General features: G+C 36.8%; 1 long non-coding RNA gene across 1 annotated transcript; it reads right to left on the bottom strand.

The window, feature by feature from the left end:
- Window positions 1-734: 734 nt before the first annotated feature.
- LOC116192272 lies at window positions 735-2253 on the bottom strand. The gene is made up of 3 exons (XR_004154035.1): window positions 1412-2253; window positions 1220-1309; window positions 735-909 (listed from the first exon to the last, which is right to left on the bottom strand). It is a non-coding gene; the product is annotated as an uncharacterized LOC116192272 (long non-coding RNA).
- Between the last annotated feature and the right edge of the window lie 11854 nt (window positions 2254-14107).

The following is a 14107-nucleotide window of genomic DNA, read 5'->3' as shown; positions in this document are numbered from 1 at the left end:
TGATATGTGGTGGGGCCAGGCGGTCGGTGTACGTGTTCTGCCAGGCCAACCCGTGGTTCCGGATCACTTCGAGGAACGTCCCCAGCTTCTGAAAAAGAGATCCTCGGAGAGTGTTTCTCCTCTCTCTGTATATATACAGTACAAAGTCGTTGGCAGGTAGGCTCCGATTGGGGGAAGATTAATACAACATGAATATAACACTTGAAATTCCGCCTATTTGGGGAAGATTAATACAACAAGAATATTACACTTGAAATTCCTCGTTCCCTCAAAACCCTCAACACATTGCACATACCTCCTAATTTAGATCCAATTTAGCCAATAAACTGATAAGATAATGTGATCTTACCGAAAAAATATAAATATCTATTAGTTTTTCTAAAAATATTTCATCAAAACCTGTCAAAAATTAGGGATGTACACTGCAAAGCATCTTGGAGGATTTGCTAGCGGAAGTAATAATGTCTAGTCTTGATGGATCTCAATCGGCTTAACATACATAGCTGCTTTGGATGCACAGTGACATCTTATTGTCACAGAAAACAATCTCTCATTCTGTAGAATTTACAAATCAGGATGAACTTCTCATCTCTGCCCAACTTCCTCTTGAAACAAAACTTCCAAATGATCCAATAGAAATCGAACTCACGACCACTAGGGTACGCGAATTTTCAAGAGATCAAGATCCGAGAATGAACCCCCCCCCCCCCCCCCCCCCCCCCCCCCCCCCCCAACCTACTTCGATTGCCATAGGCCATTCCGGACATCCCTTGAAATGGGAGGCTGGGTAGCTCGTAAGTTTCCACCAAGCTCGATGGGTACAAGTGGGATAAGAGAATGCATAACATCGGTTATTAGTGGGCGGTAGCTCGGTTCAGGTTGCAAGCATAATGCTGCCACCGCAGCAACCTAAAAAGAGGTTTATCACAATTATACTATCATCAATCACACAATGAGATTGAAAGTAGTATTTTCAGAAGACACCGATACGCAGTTATTCCTTGACTGCAAGACCAAAAAGATCCAAACCAAAAGAATTGAGGGAAAACTCGGACTGCATTACTTTCAGTGGTCTGGCAAAGTATAGGATTATCTTTTCATATTATTACCAATTTAGCAGAATCTTTTTAAAGACAAGGGACCACTTACTACTTGGAATCTGTAATTTTCTTCTAAAACAGAACAGAAAGTCAAGGCAGAAAATTCGAAATGAGAGAACCTGATATAAGTGTTTGAAATCCATGGCATCTTTAATTGTGGGGTCTACTATGTTTGGAAGCTTTGATCTTTCAGTAAGGTGTGGCATGGTCTGCAGCATCAAGAAGACAGCTCTTAGACAATATTCGATTTGTATCGAATAAAACCGTAACGAAAAGGCAGAAGATTAAGAGTGATCCTGAGAATGGCATACCCAGGTGACAATAGATAGGCACTGAGCTGGTGCCAATTTCTCGACCGGCTTCCTTCCCAAGAAAAGTTCCAGCAGCACAACCCCAAACGCATGAATCGCTCTTGTCAGTCAATTTACCTGAAGAAAGAAATACCGATAATGAAAAAAAAAATCTCTTCAATAATGGTAGCAACTCTTCTCAGTAAGCCAACAGATCGTGATGGAGCACACTCATAAGAACTAAGAAGTTTCCAGCTTGCTTCGATGTACTTCTGCAATCCTAAAGACTACTGGTTCTAGTCTCGGGCAGCTACATTCCAAACTACCGGCATTTTAAGGGTTAATCGGATTCCCCAACTCCAGACTGAGACATCAACTAAATTACTAGGCTGGATCATATTGTGTTCAATCAAGGCCACCTTTTGGCAAACAGAAGCAACAGATGTTTCAACTGATCGATTCCAGATAACCTGGGAGCTGATGGTATGGAGGAAGAAGGAGGAGGAGGAGGCATGGGCGGTGAGTTACTGACAGCAGAAATCAAGATGGGTGCTTCAAGAATCAATAACAAGGAGGAGAGTGGAAACGCGAAGAAGAAGAAGAAGAAGAAGAAGAAGAAGAAGAAGAAGAAGAAGAAGAAGAAGATCCATATGTGTTGTTTTCTTGCTAAGAACACATGACATGAAGATAGAGAAATTGTGTTGTTTCTGTTTGCGGGTTGGTTCTAGCAGGGGACACCACACTCACCACCCTCCCTCTAGTTCAAAATAGAACAGGGCGGAAGAAAGCTCCATAGACTCTGAAGAGAGAGAGTGTGTGTGGTTTTATTCACATTTCACAGTCTCACTCTGGCGGTGGCATCTCTCTCTTGCTTTCTCTTTCCATTTTTTAAATCTCTCTCTCTCTCTCTCTCTCTCTCTCTCTGACCACTTTGCTTAAATAGCTTTTTCTACAAATAAATAAATACAAAATATCAATATATATTAATATATAGATAAATAAATTTACAAAAAAAAAACAAAGGGACAGAAGGGGAGAGTCAGGAAAAGCAGCTTATTCAGTTGGGGAGTTTTTACCCAAACTAAACTTCTTTTTAAAACTATTTTTCACAATAGACTTCTCCAAAATTATTTTTCAAAATAGATTTATATTTTTCTTTCGATTAGTCTTCTAGTCCTACAACTTTTGATTTGTTTTATCTAGATCCCCTTAAAAAAATCTGTTTTATTATTATGATCCTTCCTCATATAAACTTTTTCGGTAATTATTTCTCAAATAAAATATTTTTAGTAAATTTCTCTCATCAATTTAAATTTATATTTATATAAGAAATTTCTGAAGATTGCTCATGAAATTTTTAAGAATTATGTTAATTCGAGTATGTGAGCTAGAAAATATATTTGATTAATATTAATATTGGAGAAATTCTAGTTATAATTGTTTAAAATACTATTGAGAATTTTACGTAGAAAATCTAATATTTTAGAAATAATTTTAAACTTTGGGAATAAAACAATAGGGAATAGTTTAAGTTAGTACATACAATGCATGCCTTATGACATATTTATTGTAAATTTGGTGTTTTTTCACTATGTATAACGATTATATGAAGATTATACATCTTAATTATGATAATTTTGTATATTGTTATGACTGTTTTTAAGGGGAAGAATTTTAATTTCCTTGAGCATATTCTAGATTTATTATATTCATACTTCCTATCAACTAATTTGCAGTTGTCAATATATATTCTCGTAAATCTAGAAAAAAAAAGAAATATATATGTTCTCGTAATTCTTTTTATTCTACATAAAGACATTCTGACTACCTAGTTTCCTATACTTTTAATTTAACAAAACTCTAACAAAATTCTAACGTTGATTTTGTAGTTTCATCCATAAACCTTAAAGATTGATTTACGGAAAATTTATATTAAGATATGTTTAAAACAAATTTGTGGATAATTCATTCATGATGATAACTAAATTAGGCTTTTTGTAAATGGATTTAAAAGAAACAAATTAATAAGTTATAGGGACTAGAAAGATAATAAAGAAACTGACATAAATCTATTTTGAAAAATAGTTTTTGAGGAAGTCTATTATGAGAATTATTTTTAAAAAGAAGTATAGTATGGGCAAAAATCTTCAGAAGAGAGGGCAAGCCTACAAACAACTATGTGGCAGTTATGAACATTGAACCCATGTAGATTGATAATTTTCTAGGAAGGAGAATCAGGGTCAAAGTAAATGGATTTTCTTCTTTGGAAACTCTAACAAGACATCAATATTAGAATGACACATTTAGTATTTTAAATTCAAATATTTAGTATTTTTCGGCTTGGGTACTCAGTACTTTTATTATTTATGATAAATGACTGCACAAACTATAAAAATTTTCAATTGAATTAATAAGGAAAAATGTTATTTTTGGTCCTCAACCTTGCATCGCTTTTTAGTTTTCATCCTAAACCTTTACTTTTGTCAAAATTCGCACTTAACATTGCACCGTTTGTTTACGTTGATCCTCCATTATTAACTTTTCTGTCAAAAAGATATTGTCAAATAATAATTTTTTAAAAAAATTGAAAACAAAAAAAAACATAAAAAGGGGAAGTCGAACAGAAAGGAACGGAGAAGGGGGAGAGAGGATGGCCAGATCTTCGCCGGCGAGGCCCCCTCCCCAAGAATTGAGGGATCCCAGTCGAAACTAGAACCCCATGATTCTTGGGGGAAGGGACCCCTCCGATAGCCACCCTTCCCTCGGCAAGGTCGCCGGTGGCCTCTGGGTTCACTGGCGACCTCTTTATGGGAAGGGTAGCTGCTAGTGGAGCCCCCTCCCCTGAGAATCAAGGTTGCTAGTGACCCCAAAACCCACTGGCGACCTTGCCACGGGAGGGGTGGCCGCCGGCAAGGCTTCGACCGCCCCCTCCCCCTTCTCCTTTCCTTAAAGTTCGATTTTCCTTCACTTTTTTTTAAAAAAATTATTAGTCTTTTAAATATATTAAATAAAATTATAATTTTTAAATCTTTTTTGATGGAAAATTATTTTTTTAACTGAAAAGTAGATGGTAAGACTGGAAGAAACAAAACGAACTACGTTAAACACGAATTTTAACAAAAATAAAGGTTTAGGACGAAAACGAAAAAGAGATGTAAGGTTGATGACAAAAAATGACTTTTTTCTCAATTAATAAATACTTGAACTGAAAGTAGAAGTAAAAGATATTTATACTAATCACGAGACTAAAAGTATTACACATTTGAATTGAAATATTAAATGTTTGAAATGAAAGTATTAAAGGCATTACTATAATTTGCTGTCATATTAGATTTTTTTTTTGTCTGATTCTTGCTATGGCTAATCATCATCTCAAGGAAAATTCTAGGGACTGTTTTGCTAGGGGAAGTTGGGATATTCTCAGTATTCTCCAAACTTTCCCTTGTTATCAAAAACGGGTTGGATACTGAACCAGTGAAGATATGAATTCATGAGTTCACGTATTTAATAAAGAATTTGATGGATCAGATCACATGTTTAATTAAAATTAAATAAATAATTATATTATTAAGAAAGGGATAAAATGTAATGATAAATAGAGTTAATTACCTATAAGAGCACAATTTTTGCTCAAATTTCTAATCCTAACACAAATTTTAAAAATTACACATAAATGTACAAACTGCTATTTTAATTGCGCGTCTAACACAACAAGATTTCTTCCATTAATTTTGGCGAAACTCACCAACGTGGCATTTAATGGTGCCACGTTGCACATAGAAGATGACCATGTAGGCTTGATTAAATTTTTTAATAAATTTCATAAAATATTTTAAAAATTAATATAAAGAATTCATAACATAAGAGAGGGTTGCTAGTAAGTTCACCGCTGTCGACGCTATGCTACCATAAGAAGAAAAATAAAATATAGAAAGAGAGGGACTCAGCGGTGGTGGGACCCTTGGCATTGATCGGAATCGAAAGACCCCAAGATTTGAAATTCTTTCGATTCCGATCAGCGAGCCCTTGACGGCCGTTGACCTTTACCCCTCCAGCACGCCGGCAGCTCTGGTGAGGTACCATTGCCGCCTCTCCAACCCCACTTTGAATTTTAATTTTTTGGGTAAATATAAATGTCACTCCCTAAGCTATTTTTTATTAATAGATGTCATCCTCCGAACTTTCGAAAGTGAAGTTTTACATTCCGAAAATTGAATGGAGATGTTACTCCCCAAATTTCATCAAGAGATGTCTTAGTGAATGACCCAACATGCATTCCTTTTATTTCCCCCTTTTAAAGTTGAAAGAAAAATTAGATAACGCAATTTCAAATATACAATTGTTAAATATGCTCTTAATGTCGTGATTTAAGATTTAACATGTAATAAGAGTACATCCCTGAAAAGAATAAATATTAAATACTTTTTTATCGGAAAAACGAATATAAACATAATCACTTTCAATATAACGAAGTTGCGGTGTTTGATCGCAGGTTTTTTACCTTTTTTGGAATCTATGATTGCCATACATATTGCTCTTGTAAATGTTGCATCTATTTATTCACCGATATCGCTATTTTTTCAACCCGATTTTTTTTCCTTGACAAAATTAATAATTCCTACTAGGCCTTATTACATTTTCTATCTCATTTGTTTTTTTTCAAGTGTAATTCATGGAATAAAATTAATAGACACTAAAAGTTGGGATATTCATTGGTTAAAAATTTACCGTGAAAATTATCTCCTATTTTCTTTTCTCTTATTTCTTACCTGGGCATATCAATGATATACTTATATAATCTCTTTTATTATAATCTTAAGTAGCAAGAATATGTTTTTTTTTAACCTTTTAATCTTCATTCTGTATATAATTTTATTTTTAGTTATAAATCGATGATACTTTTTTCAGTGAAACAATTGTAGATCTTTATAATAAGAGTGGATGAACAATAAATAGGTTCTTTACATTTAAAAATAATCAATAACACTAAGATGACTTTTGGATTTAATATTCTGGGTTCAACTTGGTTCATTAGCATTAACTTATTTAAAATGCGTTTTTTCCTTTTAGATGCCCGTGATATGGGAAAGAAGCAAAAGTTGGGAAGGGCATTTCGGTATTTTAAGGAGACATCTCTTTACTTTTGAATCTACTGGGAGTAACATTTTTCATTCATGTTAATTCGGGGAAAAATTTGGGGAGTGATTGTAACAGGTGAGGAAAGCTTAGGGAGTGCATATGATATTTACTTTTTTTTTTATTCTTTTCCAAATTTTTATATATTTCTAGTATAAAATTTTAACCAGCCCACTTGATCAACTTCCATGTGCCATGTTGGCAAACTCTGTCAAATGACATTGTGTTAAACGCGCAACTAAAATTGTAGTTGTACAACTTTTAAAACCTCGTATTAAAATTTCAACTAGACTTGAGACCCCAGCATTGCGTGAGCGCTTGTAATATTATTTTGTTAATTTATCATAAATAAATAACTAAATCTTTTTGTTTCTATGATTTATTATGTTTATGGTTTATATGTAATATTATATATTAGTAGATGTAATATTGATTGAGAGTATAGATTTATTATTATTATGTTGTTACTCTTTTTTAATTGAAGTTTTTATAGTTATTTGAAATATATTTATTAGATTGTTTTATTTATTTTTCATAGAAATTTATTCATAAATAGTATACGGTATAATGCTAAATTTAATACAACTTTCCACATGAATAGTTATATTTAATAATACATATTTCGCTTATTGATATTGGAAAGATATGATAATTCGTACATTTTGTAGTAACGGGAGCTACAAATTTGCAACTCTAAGTTTTAAAAGTTCAATAATATATTGGACACATGATATGTGTGCCACTTTGCTAGGGGCCCGAAAGGGCGAGTCCCTAATCCAATCCCCTCTCTTGGTGATCACCCAGCCCCTCAGGGTTGGTTTTTTTTTTAATGTAATTAATTTATTTAATTTTAATTTCTCATTTTTCTTTTAATTTTTAAATGATTTTAATTTGCAACCAATAACAAATTACCACGTGGGCAAAATTAACGGCGTCAATTTCACATTAGCAACTCCATAATGCCCCTTCATGGAACGGACCAAAATTATCTAGTGGACCAAATATATAGGATTTATTATGCTTTTTTTGAAATTTATAAGAGCGAAATTGATTGAGACCAAAATTATAGTACCAAAAATGTCTGTTTTTCAAAAATAAAATAATAATAATAATAAGAAAAGTTGAATGTCAAGTTTTGAACACAAGATAATGTGCACAATTAAACATATCTTTACCGCTACAATACCAATAAATCTACGCTCACCTCTCACTTTCATTAAGTTTTTTTATGAATTAGTTTCGGTACATTATTAAATTAAAGAAGGTCACTGAAGAGACACTCAACCAGGAGTTGAGGAATTACTTGAAAATCCTATATGGCAGACTCAAATTACACGAACGGAGATTTCTCGTCGCACGGGATTGAGAAACCTACTTTAAATACCTATGATAATAATAGATTCTGCGAAAAAGTTGATATTTTTTAATAATAAATCCTATTTGTTGCAATAAATATGATGCAGTCCTGGTTTTACCCTTGAATCCATGATCTTGAAATTTGGAATGTCAACTGAGCTACCAACTTATTAGGGTGTAAAGGATTAACTCCAACCCCGTATCAGTGCTTTCTAAGCCATCCATCTCGAAAGTAATAGTCTTATGTCGGCCTATGCCTTTTAGCTTGCCATTGTATAGTATGTAGTTAACCTTTACAAGCAAGACTCTCTATGGCTTTGTTCGGATTAGTGAGTTAACTTTTCGAAAAGCATACATTACAGGAGAAATGACTCACCTGGAATGCACATGTTTTACCACTAGCTTAATGAAAGTGCCAAGACAAGAATCTCAACACAGTGTTGAACTTTGTTCCATAATATGGTCTAACATATATATATATTAGTTGATCATGTATCATGCGTTATCCTATTAATTGGCCCGATTAAGTGATCGATCAAGTTTTTTAAATTATGGGGCTATGGACATCTTAGTAGAGTGTGGGATTTAATGCGCAGATACCGTAAGTGTTTTCTAGTCCCATGACGAGCGGAATTAGGTATTACACTAATCTCATGCTTAAATGCAATTGAGGGGGTTATAGTTTCCGGGTTGCACGTCACACGTAATACACGCGTTAAGTCGCGGAATTAGGTATTACACTAATCTCATGCTTAAATGCAATTGAGGGGTTACAGTTTCCGGATAGCACGTCACACCTAATACACGCGTTAAGTCTCAAATTCGATCCTTAGAGACTTAAAGGACACTTTGTCCTTCATTCAATTTCCCTCCTTAATGGAAATTGTCTCTCACAAAAAGAGACTGAAGACACTTTATCCTTCATATAATTTCCCTTCTTAATGGAAATTCTCTCTCACAAAAACCACTGTGCTTAAGACGAAGCCAGAGAGAAAAGAGAAATAGAAAAAGGTGGTGTCGATTGTGTAGACTCGGAATCAGGTACGCATTTAAATTGATTGTATTCTCGACCCGATGACATCGGCATGTAATATTGTTGTTCTTTCAATTGGTATCAGCGCCAATTACATGTCGAATCATTGGGTCGATTAAGGAAATACAGTTTAGATTTCGAATTTTGGTTTGGTGATGAATGCGTTCAGATGATTGCCATTTCAGTTCGCTTATTGCATGTGGTGATGAAACTGTGGAATCGTATGGGTTGATTGAGGTTGACGAGGAACTAATCTTTGCAAGTCCAGTTTGATATTTTCGCACTTTGGTTTTCTGTTCTCCTTTGTCTCTGTGTGCTGGGTTTTCATGGGTCGGATTAAGGTTGAGTGACCGAATCTCTCCTTTCCTAAGGCTTACGAAAGAAAGAAGAGTAACTGAACTGACTGAGTCCGCTACCCACTTCTACTAAGGCTCGGCTTAATGGGGGCAACAACCAGAATGAAATATTATTTAATCGTGGAAATGCCATGCTTTAACTCTCATAGCAAAGCAAGAAGCTATGCTTATTATTATACGTCATTCTAAAGATGGGGGAGCTGAAGAGTCAAAAGAATGAGGAGAAAAGAAAATGGGTAAAAACTTTGGGAATATGATGGAGATGCTATCCCAGGCTTCTGCTATTTCTATTCGTACTTTCTCGTCAGCCCTCTGGGCAGACGAGCGGCAGCCTGCATGCACGCACGCTCCTCGGCACGGGTCATCGATTGCAGTTGCCTGAGAGTCGAAATCGACCTCTTGACTTGCAGTCGCTCCCGGTGACTCGGATCCGTCCTCCCCTCGAGTTTTCCCCTCCAGTCCTAGCCCGCAATGGTCACGGTAAGTGGTGGCACAGTCGTTACGCCGCATAAGGCAGCCGTGACCGGCGCCAAAGGCGGGGGGAGAATGGATTTCGGGGAGGAGGAGGCCGGATTTTACAGTCGGCTGGAGAAGAGAGGAGCCGAGGGGAAAGGACAGGAGTCGGTGAAGAAGGTGATGTCCGGCCCGACCCTGATTATTTTTGCCCGATCCAGCTAGGCCCGACCCGTATTACTTCCCTGGGCGAAATTGGGCTCAAGCCCATTCAGTTGAACTCGGCCCAGTTTTGAATGCATGGCCCAATTCAAATAGCCCATTCCGTTCAAAATTTGACCAAACCGGTCAAAGTTTGACTTGGTCTAACCGGTTCAGTCAATCTTTGACCAGTCTGACCGGTTAGATCAATTCAGTCCGGTTCTTGATCAACTTTGACCGGTTCAGTTCAGATTTTGATCGGTTCACTTCAGATTTGACCGGTTCGAGCAAATTCTATCCGGTTCAGGGTCAATGTCCACCGGTTCAGTTTAATTAACACCGATTTAGGCTCAATTTTGGATGGCTGAGTCTACTTAAGTTTGGTTTAAGCCCAATCAAGTCTGATTCGATGATATTCAGTGTGGTTCGGTCTTCTTTTGACCGGTTCAAGCTTATTCGACCCTTGTTTGATCTAAATATGATTCTCGAGTTAAATAATAGCTCATCTTTATATGTCTAATATTCTGAAATGGATTGATTGAAATAATATCTCGCCAAAATGAGCTCTTTTGTGTAGGTTAATCCGATTTTGTGATATATAAGATGTTGCGTGTTTGGAATTTCATGCAAATATTGATCGTGGCCCAAAGGAAGGTCATTAGTTGGCCAGATTTCATGCATGCTTGCGGTAGTAAATATGAGACCATTGTAAGGTTTCCATGTGAGCATTGAGTCAGCTCAAAGGAAGGCTTATTGTTTGACAGGATTGATTGTCTATATTTGTTTAATTCAATAAGAGTACTACTTACAAGTTAATATTATCTATCCAAAGACAAGATAGTAATTTTGTGCTAGGTATCTTGTGATGGAACCTGCTATTATTTACTTACATGCTTGTGGTTTTATTAATTTAGTGAGCTAATTATATTTTTCTCTATTTGTTCTCGATTCAGTGAATACCACTTTTCCATCCGTTAATGCCGCGCTCAATTCCATTCTTGTGCTGACTAGCACAAACTTTAAGACCTTGAAAGAGAACATTCATATAGTTCTTGGCTGCATGGATCTCGACTTGGCGCTTCAGATGGAGTAACTTCTCGCTCTTACAGCCTCAAGTCCCCTTGAGGAGAAAAGGGAAATTGAGCAACAGGATCGCTCCAATCGTCTGAGTGTGATGATCATGAAGCATGCACTTCCAGAAAGCTTTAGGGGCGCCATGTTCGATGAGATGAACGCCAAATCATTCCTCAATGCCATAGAGAAGCGGTTTGAGAAGAATGAAAAAGCCGACATGGGCATGCTTTTAGCGAGTTCAGTCTCGATGAGGTATACAGGCTTAGGAAATATAAGAGAGTACATCATGGAAATGTCCAATCTTGCCTCGAAATTAAAGGCACTTAAGCTGAATCTCTTCTATGATCTACTCGTGCATTTGGTCTTAATCTCTCTCCCTGCACAATTTAGCCAGTTTAAAGTTAGATACAACTGTCAAAAGGAGAAATGAACTCTCAATGAGCTCATTTCTCATTGTGTGCAAGAAGAGGAGAGGTTGAATTAGGAAAGGACCGAAAGTGCTCATTTGGCATCGTCCTCAAAGGACAAGGGCAAGAAAAGGAAAAATGTTAAGTAGGCTGCTGGTGTCCCATAACATCAGAAGAAGCAAAAGTAACGGGTTAAGGATAAGGATGAGGCTTCTGCCTCTACCTCTACATGTTACTTTTGCAAGCGTAGTGGACACCAGAAGAAGGGTTGTGCCAAGTACCACGCCTGGCGCATGAAGAAAGGTACACTTCTCACTTTGATTTATACTGAGGTTAATTTAGCTTATGTACGCAGACACACTTGGTGAGTAGATTCATGTGTCACTACTCACATAAGTGTGTCTATACAGGGTTGCATGTACTGCCAAAAGCAAATTGATGTTGAAAGATTCATTTTTATGGGCGATGACGACTCAGTTGAAATAGAGGCTATAGGAACTTTTAGGTTGTTGGTAAGGACCAGTTGATTTTCGGACCTCAAGGAGACTTTTGTTGTGACGTCTTTTAGATGAATTCTATTTTTGTAATGGACAAGTCAGGTTACTTTTGTTATTTTCGAAATAGTAAATTCAATCTGTTTCTTAGTTTATATCTCATTGGTACTAGTTCTTTATCACGTAGTGACAACCTATATTTGCTTGATACAATAGCCTTATTTAATGAAATCTTGCATACGAGTTCACAAGGTACAAAGCGTAAATTGATTGATCAAAATTCCGTCGTATTATGGCACAAGCCCTTAGGTCACATATCCAAACAATGGATAGAAAGGCTTGTGTCTGATGGAGGTATTGATATCTCTGATTTAGCAGACTTTGAAGTCTGTATTGAGTGTATAAAGGGAAAATAGACAAACATAAGGGGATCAGGTGCCAATTGAAGTTCGGACGTCTTAAAACTAATTCATATAGATATTTGTGGACCTTTCCGTACGGCCTCTTGGAATGGTCAACAATATTTCATTTCGTTCATAGATGACTGCTCTCGATTTGGTTACTTGTATCTGATTAGTGAGAAGTCTCATGTGTTGGATGTGTTCAAATCATATAAGGCCGAAGTTGAAAATCAACTTGGCAAAAGGATTAAAGCCGTTAGATCTGACCGTGGTGGTCAATACTATGGTAGATATGACGGATCAGGTGAACAACGCATAGGACCTTTTGCTAAATTCCTAGAGCAATAAAATATTGTCCCACAGTACACCATGCCAGGCAGTCTCGGCATGAAGGGTGTAGCTGAGAGACAAAACTGAATACTTAAGGATGTGGTGAGGAGTATGATTACTCATTCTACCTTATTAGAATCCCTCTGGGGAGAGGCAATAAAGATCGCAGCCTACATACTCAATAGAGTGCCCACTAAAGCAACACCGAAAACCTCTTATGAACATTGGACAGGCAAGAAGCCCAGTTTAAAACATCTATACATTTGGGATTGTCCAGGTGAGGCTAAAAGGAAATTGGACTCTAGAACGGTCGGCTACTATTTTATCAGTTACTCTGAGAGACTCAGGGGCTATAAATTTTATGATCCCACTACCAGCTCATTCTTTGAGACTGGTAAAGCTCAAATTTTTGAGGATGTTGAATTTTGGATTTTTTTGGGGGGGGGGGGGGGGGGGGGGGGGGGGGACAGGGGGGAGGGGGAGAGAAGGGTTAAGGACGTTGTCTTTGAAGAGGAATTGATTTCCTTCCCTACTTGTTTCTGATATTGATCGGACAACAAAGCCAGAACAACGAGACAACATTGAGGTTCTCCTTATCCAACCTCAAGAGGTTACTCCAGAAGGACAAATTCAACAACTTCAACTACAGGTGTCATTAAGGAGATCCACTAGAGAGAGGAGAAGTGCAATTTCAAATGATTATATTGCATTTCTCCTAGAGCATGCGGCTGACATTGGAATAATGGAAGATGACTCAATCAACTTCCGTCAAGCCATGCAAAGCTCTAACTCTCAAAAGTGGATTGATGCTATGAATGAAGAGATGAAGTCTATGGCAAACAATGATGTTTGGGATCTAATACCATTGCCTGAAGGTGTGAAACCCAATGGTTGTAAATGGATATTTAAGATCAAAAGGGATTCAAAGGGCAATGTGGATAGATATAAGGCTCGTCTTGTTGTAAAAGGATTCACTCAAAAGGAAGGCATCAACTATAAAAGAGACTTTCTCTCCGGTTTCTTCAAAAGACTCTTTTAGGACTATAATGGCACTTGTGGCTCATTTGACCTTGAGCTTCACCAGACGGATGTAAAGACAACGTTTCTCAATGGTGACATTGATGAGACAATCTATATGGCGCAACCTGAAAATTTTGTGCTAGTAGTCCCAAAAAAGACGGTTTGCAAACTAAAGAAATCCATCTACGGGCCAAAACAGGCACCATGTCAATGGTATCAAAAGTTCCATCAAGTGATTGTTTCGTTTGGCTTTGAGACAAATGCGGTTGACAAGTGCATATACCATAAGTTCAGTAGGAGCAAGTACATTTTCTTGGTCTTTTATGTCGATGATCTGTTGCTTGCGTGCAACGATAAAGGCTTATTGCACAAAACTAAGAGATTTCTATTGAAGAGATTCGAAATGAAAGATCTTGGGGATGCCTCTTTTATAGTAAGGATTCAAATACATCGAGA

This window comes from Punica granatum, chromosome 1 (genome assembly GCF_007655135.1).
Source record: "Punica granatum isolate Tunisia-2019 chromosome 1, ASM765513v2, whole genome shotgun sequence".
Taxonomy (NCBI): Eukaryota; Viridiplantae; Streptophyta; class Magnoliopsida; order Myrtales; family Lythraceae; genus Punica; species Punica granatum.
Note: the sequence above shows the minus strand (reverse complement) of the source record. Positions and strands in the feature narration are given on the sequence as shown.